At 32.9% G+C, this 10,272-nt stretch overlaps 1 protein-coding gene and 1 pseudogene across 1 annotated transcript in view; one reads left to right on the top strand and one right to left on the bottom strand.

Annotated features, from left to right (window-relative positions):
• Positions 1-10,272, bottom strand: part of MTFR1 (mitochondrial fission regulator 1) — a 54,290-nt gene that overhangs the window by 41,025 nt on the left and 2,993 nt on the right. The window lies entirely within an intron of this gene.
• On the top strand, positions 8,154-8,272 carry LOC111742706 (annotated as a pseudogene).

Below are 10,272 nucleotides of genomic sequence, written 5' to 3'. Positions count from 1 at the left end.
TTTAAGGAAGCTCTGGGACAGCACCGAGTATACCAATATGCACATCATAGGGATCACAGAAGGAACAGAGAGATAGGAAGGGTAAGAAAACCTATTTAAAGAAATAATGACTGAAAACTTCCCTAACCTGGCTAAGGAAATAGTCATACAAGTCCAGGAAGCACAGAGTCCCAAACAAGATGAACCCAAAGAGACTCACACCAACAAACATTATAATTAAAGTATGAAAGGTTAAAGACAGAGAGAATCTTTAAAGTAGCAAGAGAAAAGCAGTTATTTACCAATGAGAGAGTTCTCATAATAAAATAAACTAATTTTTCAACAGAAACTTTGAAGGCTATAAGAGAATGGCCCAATATAATCAAAGTAATGAAAGTAAAAAACATATAACCAGTAATACTCTACATAGCAAGATTATCATTCAGAATTGAAGAAGTGATAACGAGTTTCTCAGACAAGCAAAAGCTAACAGTTTATCACCACTAGACCAGCATTATAAGTGTTAAAGGGACTTCTTTAAGTGGTAAAGAAAAGGTCAAAACTAAAAATAAGAAAATACAGGAAAGAAAAAAAAATCTCACTGATAAAGTCATTTAGTAAAAGTAGTGGATCAACCAATTATAAAGCTACTATGAAGGTTAAAAAAACAAAAGGAGTATTGTCATGTATAAATACAACAATAAATTACGGGATAAATACACACAAAAGATGTAAAATATGATGGCAAAGATGTTAATGTGGAGGAAATGAGTAAAAAAAATTTAGTGCTTTTAGAATGTGTTTGAACTTAAATGACCAACATCTTAAAATAGACTGCCATAAACATAGCTTGGTATCTATGAGTCTCGCAGTAACCGAAAAGAAAGAAAGGAAAGGAAGGAAAAGAAGGAAAGGAAGGAAGGAAAGGAAGGAAAGGAAGGAAAGGAAGGAAAGAAGGGGAAGAAAGAAACATGCACACATATACACATACACAGAGAGAAAGGAATGCAAACAAACCACTATAGAAAGTCATCAATGTATAAGAAGGCAGAAGAAACAAAAATCCACAAAATGAATAAAACAATAAAATGGCAACATTACTATATAACTATCAATATAACAATATAACTATATTACTTTAAATAGAAGTAGACTAAATGCTCTAATCAAAAGACACAGGGTTACTGAATGAATTAAAACAAAAACAAAAAGCAAAACAAAAAAACCCACCAAGATCTGTACATAAGCTGCCTACAAAAGACTCACTTCAGATGGAGAGACACAACCTGAAAGTGGAGGGAAGGAATTAGATTATTTCATGCAAATGGAAACAAACAAAAGCTGGAGTAGCAATATCAGACAAAAAAGACTTTAAAACAAGGGCTGTAACAAGAGACAAGGATATTGCATAATGATAAAAGGACCACTCCAAGAGAATATAACTCTTGTAAACATCTACATACCCAATGTAGAAAAACTTACATACATAAAGCAAATATTAACAGACATGAAGAGACTGACAGTAATACAAGAGTAGGAGACTTTAACACCCCATTGACATCATGCATAGATCATCCAGGCAGAAAATCAACAAGGGAATAGTGGCCTTAAATCAATATTCAAAAATCTGTTGCATTTTATACCATAATAATGAATTATAAGTAAAAGAAATTAAGACAACAATCTCATTTACAACGGCTTCTAAAATAGAATACCTAGGAATAAATTTAACCAAGGAGGTAAAGGACCTGTACTTCGAAAACTTTAAGACAAATGATGAAAGAAACTGAAGATGACACAAATAAATGGAAGGATACACTGTGCTCATAGATTAAAGTTTAAATATCATTAACATGTCCATATTACCCAAAGCAATTGACAGATTCAGAGCAATCCCTATCAAAATACCAATGGCATTTTTCACAGAACTAAAACAAATAATCTTAAAATTTATATGGAAACACAAAAGACTCCGAATAGCCAAAGCAATATTAAGAAAGAAGAACAAAGTTGGAAGTATCACACCACCTGATTTCAAACTACACTACAAGGCTATAGCAAGTAAAATAGTGTAGTACTGGTGCACACACGTGTGCAACCAACACATAATCCAATGGAGAACAGTGCCTAGAAATAAACCCAAGCTTACATAATCAATTTATGACAAAGGAGCAAGAATATACAATGGGATAAAGATAGTTTCTTTGATAAATGGAAAACTGGACATACATACATACAAAAAAAAAATGAAACTAGACACTTATACAATACAAAACTAAACTCGAAATGGATTAAAGACTTAAATGTAAGTCCTGAAACCACAGAACTCCCAGAAGAAAATATAGGCAATTAGCTCTTTGACACTGGTATGGACAATAATTTTTTGGCTAAGTCTCCAAGGACCAAGACAACAAAAGCAAAAATAAACAAATAGGACTACATCAAACTAAAAAGCTTTTTTGCACGGTGATGGAAAACATCAACAAAACAAAAAGGCAACCTACTCAATGGGAGAAGATATTTGCAAATGATATATTCAATAATATCCAAAACATATTTTTTAAAAAGCTCATACAACTCAACATCAAAAAACAAAAACGAAAACAATACACAATCCAATTAAATGGACAAAGGACCTAAACAGATATTTCTTCAAAGAGAACATACAGATGGCCAATAGACACGTGAGAAGATGCTCAACATTACTAATCATCAGGGAAATGCAAATCAAAACCACATATCACATGAGGTGATAGGAATCACTTCACACCTGTCAGAATGACTATCATCAAAAAAGACAAAGAATATGTGATGGCAACGATGTGGAGGAAAAGGAACCCTGGAGTACTGTAAACTGGTATAGCCATTTCTGGGTATTAATCCAAAAAAACCCACAAAAAACCTCAAAACAATAATTAAAAAAGATACATGCACCCTATGTTCACTGGAGCATTATTTACAATAGCCAAGATATGAAAGCAACCTAGATGTCTACTGACACAACAAATAAAGAGGATGTGGTACATATTTGCAATGGAATATTACTCAGCCATGAAAAAGAATGAAATTTTGCTGTTTGCAACATGTGGACCTAGAAGGTATTATGCTACATGAAAGAAAGCATCCCAAAAGACAAATAGAGTATTATTTCACTTACATGTAAAATCTAAAAAACAAAACAAAACAAAACAGAAACTCATAGAGGTTCCACAGAGTAGTGGTTAGCACGTCTGCTTTACACGCAGAAGGGCAACATCTGTAGGTCAGGGGTGGAAATGGGGAGGGAGGAGGTAATTAAAAACAACAACAACAAAAAAACCAAACAACCCAGAAACTCACAGAGAAGAAACTGATGGCTGCCAGAGTGGAGGTGGGTGGGGAGATGGGCAAAAAAGGTGAAGAGGGTTAAAAAATACAAACTGCCAATTATAAAACTAGTCATAGTGATATAATGTATAGCGCAGAGAATATATTCAATAATATCTAATAACTATGTATGGTGACAGATGGTGATCAGATCACTTCTTAAGATATGTAAATGTCTAATCATTATGTTGTACATCTGAAACATAATATTGTAGATTAACTACAATTTAAAAATGAATTTAAAAAAAGTAATTCCTGTTTTCTTATTCTCTCATACTTTAAATCAAGACTGCTTCCACTTAATTACTTCTCCAAGCTCTTTTAAAACCCCTAAAACTAAAGGGGGCGGGAAAAATCAGTAGTCTCCAGGGGTGGCAGTAGAGAGAAGGGTTAAACTACAAAGGAGCACAAGGGAACTTTTGGGAAATTGGAACTACTGTATATCTTGATTGTGGAGGTGGTTACACAACTGTGTTCATTAAAGAAATCTTTGTCAAAAGGAGTAAATTTTGCTGTATGTAAATTACACTTTCATTTTAAAAAGCTTTTCTTTGTTAGCATTGCTCTACCATTCTCAGCCCCTCACAGGGGGTGACTTAAGGACAATTAAGTCATTCCCTATCATTCGGCTACGACTTCAGCTGAGTCTTCTCTCCAAGTCCTTTCCTAAATGGAATTCTGCACTTTGGCCTCATTAGGTTCTATTTTTCCTCGTAAATAAATCAGATTCCATTTCCATTGCCTTTATTGCTTTTTTAAGCCAATACTGTTGTAAAAAGAAAAAACAACTATTAACTAGACTAGTTGCCCTCCTCCCCCAATTTTACTCTCCTCTTTTTATTCATTCTCAATATTGAAGTAGGTCCTTTGTTCTCTGTTCTTTCCTCCACGTATTTCACACACTACTCTTTGATCCTGTCATACAAATAATTCTAGAAATTCGACGTGCTCTCTGGATTTTTCTTTTATCTACTATTGCATCTCCCTACTGTACCCTTATACTAAGCTCGCTCCTACTAATCCTTTGTTTCAGCTTAACTCTCACCTCCTCCAAGAGGTCTTTCCTGATCGATCAGGATTAGGGCCATCCCATATATATTCCTCTACCTAGAACACTGAAACAATGTACCTAAACTGCTTACCTCCTCCATTGTACTTTAATCATCTTAAGGCCAAAAATTCTATCACTATTCATCACAGTGATCCCAGCACTTAGCACAGTGTATATATAGGTTAAAACAGTTACTCAATTCACATTTGAATATTAAATTAAAAACATCTAAGCCCCAAGCCAGTGCTTTTTCTACACTATCTCAATTGTAAGCAAATATCTAAGAGGAATTACGCTTCCATTTACAGGTAAAATAGGTAATGTCAGACAAACATTCCTCTCATCGAGGACAAGTAAACTAGCTGGACAAAACCATCTATTTGAAAGCATGAGAGAACTACCAAGGCAGAGAAGTGTAATCAAGCCGAGCTGATTCTTTGAAAAGACATAATAAAAAGGACTGAACTCTAGTGAAATTTGTCAAGGAGAGACAGAAGGCACATATTACCAGTATCAGGAATAAAAAAGGGGACATCATTAAATATCCCACAGGCATTAAGCATAAAAGGCAAAATAAAGCTACAGCATAAGTTACTATTGAAAGGGGTTGGTAGCAGAAGGGAAAATAAAGGAGTTTTCTGTAGTGCAAACAAGTTTCTATTTTTTAATCTGGGTGGTCATTACATAGATGTTTGCCGTGTAATTTGTTATTGCACTATACATTTATGTTTCTGCATTTTTCTGTTACACATGTTATAATTCAAAATAAAAAAATTTTTTTAAAAAGATGGCTAAGAATCAAGCTGCATTTTGCTTCCTAGGCTCTGTGGGACTATATAATTTAACTTCTACAAATTTTATAATGCTATAGGCTTTACAGTCTAGTCTACTCTAGCATAGACTAAAAGAAACTGTAAATGACTTATTGTGGGGAGGAGTGGTTGGCAGGGCAGTAAAAGAGAAAAGCAACACTAAATGAGAACTAGATAAACTCTGAAAACAAACTTCTTCACTCCACAAATACTATGAAAATGAAAACTAGTGTAGAGTTATACCAATTCAAGTTTACGGTTACCACATCAAAGATAACACAAAACTATGGTCGTCCTTCCTTATGCAGTTTCACTCTCCATGGTCTGTTACCCATAGTCTACTGTGGTCTGAAAATATTAAATGGAAGGTTCCAGAAATAAACAATTCATAAGTTTTAAATTGTGTGCCCTTCTTACTGTGATGAAATCTCACAATGACCTATGCCATCCCATCAGGGTCATTAGTTGTCCTTCTGTCTAGTGTATCCATGCTGTATACACTACCCATACACTTTACTGTACTATAAAACAATGATAGAGTATTTGACCTGTGAGTACAATTTACTGACAATTTAGAATTGATGTTTTATACTGTTCATTCGATACTGACTGCAACAATATCGTACTTGTGTTCAGATAACCCTTATAGTAGCCTAATTCTACATCACAATGCCTACATCATTCACCTCGCCTCATCCTGTCACAGGCACTGTAACATCTCACATCATCACAAAATATAGTATTTTGAGAAAGATCACATTCATATAACTTTTATTACAGTATATTATTATAAATATTCTATTTTACTATTTTTTTAACTTCTTACTGTGCTTAATTTATAAATTAAACTTTATCTTAGGTATGTAGTATAGGAAAAAACAGAGTACATATAGGGTTCAGTACTATCTGCAGTTTCAGGCATCCAATGGGGGTCTTGGAATATATCCCCTAAGGATAAGGAGGAACTACTATAATACTGCTCACAACTAACACAATGCATGTTTTTGAGGTAGTTGTAATAATTTAAAAAGTTAGCAGTATAGTTTCACGATAACTGTTAGCAATAATAAGAAAATTGTCATTAAATTTTAAATGCCAAAAACTAAAAGCTACAACACTATGGTGGTACTTATTTTTATAAGGTCTTTGGGAATCATTCAAGGAAATGGCCATTTAATTATCTTCACAATGAGAAAGGAGTATGACCATTTTATAGGGGCTGTGAGGAGTCCTGGAAGATTAACAGAACTTTCTTAGTTATTTGGTTGGCTAAATTATTAGACTAAGGCTTCCAGCTCTCAGAATACTAAGAGGTTAGCATCCCATTCTGGTGTCAATGATAAAAGAAAATTAAGGGCTATAAAGTAAAAACAAACAAACAAACAAACAAACAAAACTTATTTAAAATGACTGTACTTTATTTTGAGTCTGTCCTTACTTTCTTACTTTTTTGGTATAAAATGCCTTTTCTTTTAGGAAATGGGAACAGTAGATGAATGTTACTCAATTTTTTTAAAAAGATGTCCTTACTGTCACAATGAAAAGCTGTCAACCCTAATGTCAACATCCATTAAACTTGAAATTCGGGTCTAGTGACTACTGCGCTACACTTCAGATCAGTCTAGTTGAGACGTTAAATCAGAACACCTCACCATCCTATAAAACAATGATGTAGATCTGACCTCTGGGTACAATTTACTGACAATTTAGAATTGATATTCTATACTGTTCATGCAAAATTAAGTACACTGCTAAATTCCTAGTGCCTAACACGAAATATGACACATGATGTCATTTTTTTTCAGTTCATAAATGAATAAATCTCATGACCTATAGATCTCTCAACAACAAAAAATATTTAGATAAGAATAAGAACACAAGTTAATTAAAATTTGATGAAAATAATTTCAATAAAGTTAATGGATTTTGGCAATGAAACTAAACTCCTGAAGAACATTTTCTGTAACATTTTTAGAGGTCACATTTTATGATATAAAAGAGGGTAGAGGCAGTCATATTTTGATATGAATTAAAGGTCTGCCATATCATGTAAGGATTTCTGAAATATAACCTTAATGTGAACAATATCAGTATTTTCTTCTTAAAGTATTTTTACTTCAAGCATTCCTATGCAAATAAATTAAGTACTGCGGCATCAATTTTAAAACAATCTTTTGAAAAGACTATTCAAATTTCTTAAGTGATCCTGGACATTAGCAGAAACACACACACACACTCAACTTGGAAGTCAATAATTCTTTTCACTGACTAAAAAAGCTGTCCTTGGGCACAGCAAAGTGATGAAAACTCACTACAAAGGCAATTTTGACAAATTATATAATAATTACTGTCCCCTGATTATTATGTGTGTCAAAACTACCTTACTTGCAAGACTCAGTAAATTATACTTTTGTAAATTAAGATGTTTCGTTTTTAAAAGCTGGCACCAATGAAGCATTTGTTCTAAAAGAAGAAATCTAGAGGCAAACTAAATGTTCATCAATAAAATAGTTAAATTCAATATAGTACTTGTTCAAGTTTACAGACAAGAGCTCTATATGAAAAGATTTCATGATAAAACACTAAATAAGAATGTTGCAAGCTAACCCACATATGTGATTCCATTTTTTAAAAAGTAAAACTAAGCATAGAAATAGTGGTAAAATAGATATTTTACATATAGTTAACGCGAAAAAATATGAGAAGATACCAAAGCGGTATCTAAGGCTTGGTGATGAAATCCTCCACTTTTTCTTTTTTACACATATGCATTTCTGTATTGTTTATGTGGTTTTTATCAAAATGATAAACTACTTATGCAATTTTTAAAGACCAGTAATATTTTCTAAACCAAGTAAATGAAAACTAAAAAGCAGAGGTATAAAAATTAAACTTTGGACGACATAAGTAAATAAACGATGGCAATACATAAACTTTGAGGAGGCGTCTATGGCCATGCCAACCTGAACAAGCCCAATCCTGTCTGATCTTGGAAGCTAAGCAGGGTCAGGCCTGGTTAGTACTTGGATGAGAGATCACTTAGGAAGACCAGGTGCTGTAGGCATAAAAATAAAAATAAAAAATAAGGAATTGTAAGCTGTCAAGGTCCTTGCAATCTGTGAGGTCAACCAAGGGTTGCCTCACCAAAAAAAAGAAAACTTTGAGGAAACGAATTGTACTTCCCAATTTCAGACATTATGACTTAAGATTTGTTTATGATTTACCATTTTTGTCATATCTGAATGCTCTTAATGGTTTGGTTTAAATCAACTATCTTTAAAAAAATAATTAATTAATTTAATCTTATCCCAATAAAATCTATGTAATCAAAGCTCACTATTTCAGGATATTTTTCTCAAAACACTTTAAAAAACTTAACATAGGATGTACTCCCTATATGAGCTCAAACAGATTTGAGATAAAAAGAGATATCTTGGCTAAAATAAATACAAAGTTGATTCCTGTTCCACCTAAATCATCTCTCTAGGATCCTACTAGCCTGCTCTATTGCAAGTACACATTATATCAATACTTACTAGTATACAAGAATTCCATTTCAAAAGTTACTAATAAAATTTCTTAAAAAGCTTATACTGTTTTACATATTAAAATATATATTAAAGAATGTATTATGATGTCTATTTTTTTCAGTCAAGGAGACTTGATTTAATTTTCCTATTTATCTTTTTACATTTTAATCCACAAACAACTTACGCTAGTCAAATACAGTTGTATAAATTAATCTATTAAGTGATATCAAATATTTATACAATTTATTTGGTAATAATGACTTACAGATCGGCTAGCAATAACTCCAGTATCATAAATGAAGGAATTGTTTCAGAGGTTGCATGTGCTGCTCTCTAAAACTGCAGCACTGAGTGCTCTCCTAGATGATACACATATTTTATTAGCCATTATACAATACTTAAGAATAGACAAGTAATGGAGAAACCTATTTGCAACTTGCATATAACAAATGATTATTATCTTTAATAAATATAAAGTGTTTGCACATCTAGGAACGATTAGAAGCCCAATGGAAAAATAAGAAAAGAACATAAGTAGGCATTTTACAAGTGGAAACGCAAACGGACAATATGAAAAATTATTTAATGATTTCTACTAACCAAATTCGTGTTAACTAAAACGTCTCTTTTTCCTCATCAAATTGACAAAGATGGAAAGGGGAACAACCCAACACTGGCACAGACATAGTACAACCTTTCTGGTGGGCACGCTGGAAAGCAATTTCGCTTCTGGAAATTTGTCCTAAAGAAATAATCTGACACACAAAAACCTGAAAAGGAAAAGCTGTCCTCTTAAGTATTATGAATACATGTTTAAAAATCTGAAAAACAAAAATATCTAACAAAAGAGGATTGTTTAAAAACCCATTGGTACTTCACGTACATCTTGGAAGACTATGCAAAAAAAGATGATAGTCTTAAATCTGAAAAAGATGGTCTATACATAATCCAGATTGCAAAATAATATCTACAATCTCATTTTTATAAAGTGTATAAGCACATTCATTAAAAAGGTCCAAAATAGGAGATGGATGGCACTTTTTCTGTAAATGGACAAATAATAAATATTTTAGGTTTGTGGGTCATACGATCTGTCACAACTAACTCAACTCTGCCCTTGTAATGAAAAAAGTAGTCATAGACCATATGTAAATAAGTGTGGCTGGATTAAAAAAATCATTTATGGACATTAAATTCGAATTTCATATAATTTTCACACATCGCAAAACAGTCTTAAATTTTTTTTCCACCCTCTTAGAAATGTAAAAAACATTCTTATCTCACAGTTCATACAAAAGCAGACCTTGGGCCAGTTTAGGCTCTTGGGCCATAGTTTGCCAACCCTTGGTCTAGGACAGATACTAAAGCATCATCAGTGGTTTACCCTTGATGGAATTAGTGTCATTTTGTTGCTTATCTAATTAGTGTAATTTGTATCAATGGTACACAATAAACATAAAGTAGCTGAGCAGTAGTTAACATTTCAAAGGGCAGTGTATAATACTCATCACCAAGACTGCCTAAGAAAACAAAC

This window comes from Pteropus vampyrus, unplaced genomic scaffold (genome assembly GCF_000151845.1).
Source record: "Pteropus vampyrus isolate Shadow unplaced genomic scaffold, Pvam_2.0 Scaffold99, whole genome shotgun sequence".
Classification (NCBI taxonomy): domain Eukaryota; kingdom Metazoa; phylum Chordata; class Mammalia; order Chiroptera; family Pteropodidae; genus Pteropus; species Pteropus vampyrus.
This window is presented reverse-complemented; position numbering and strand designations above follow the sequence as displayed.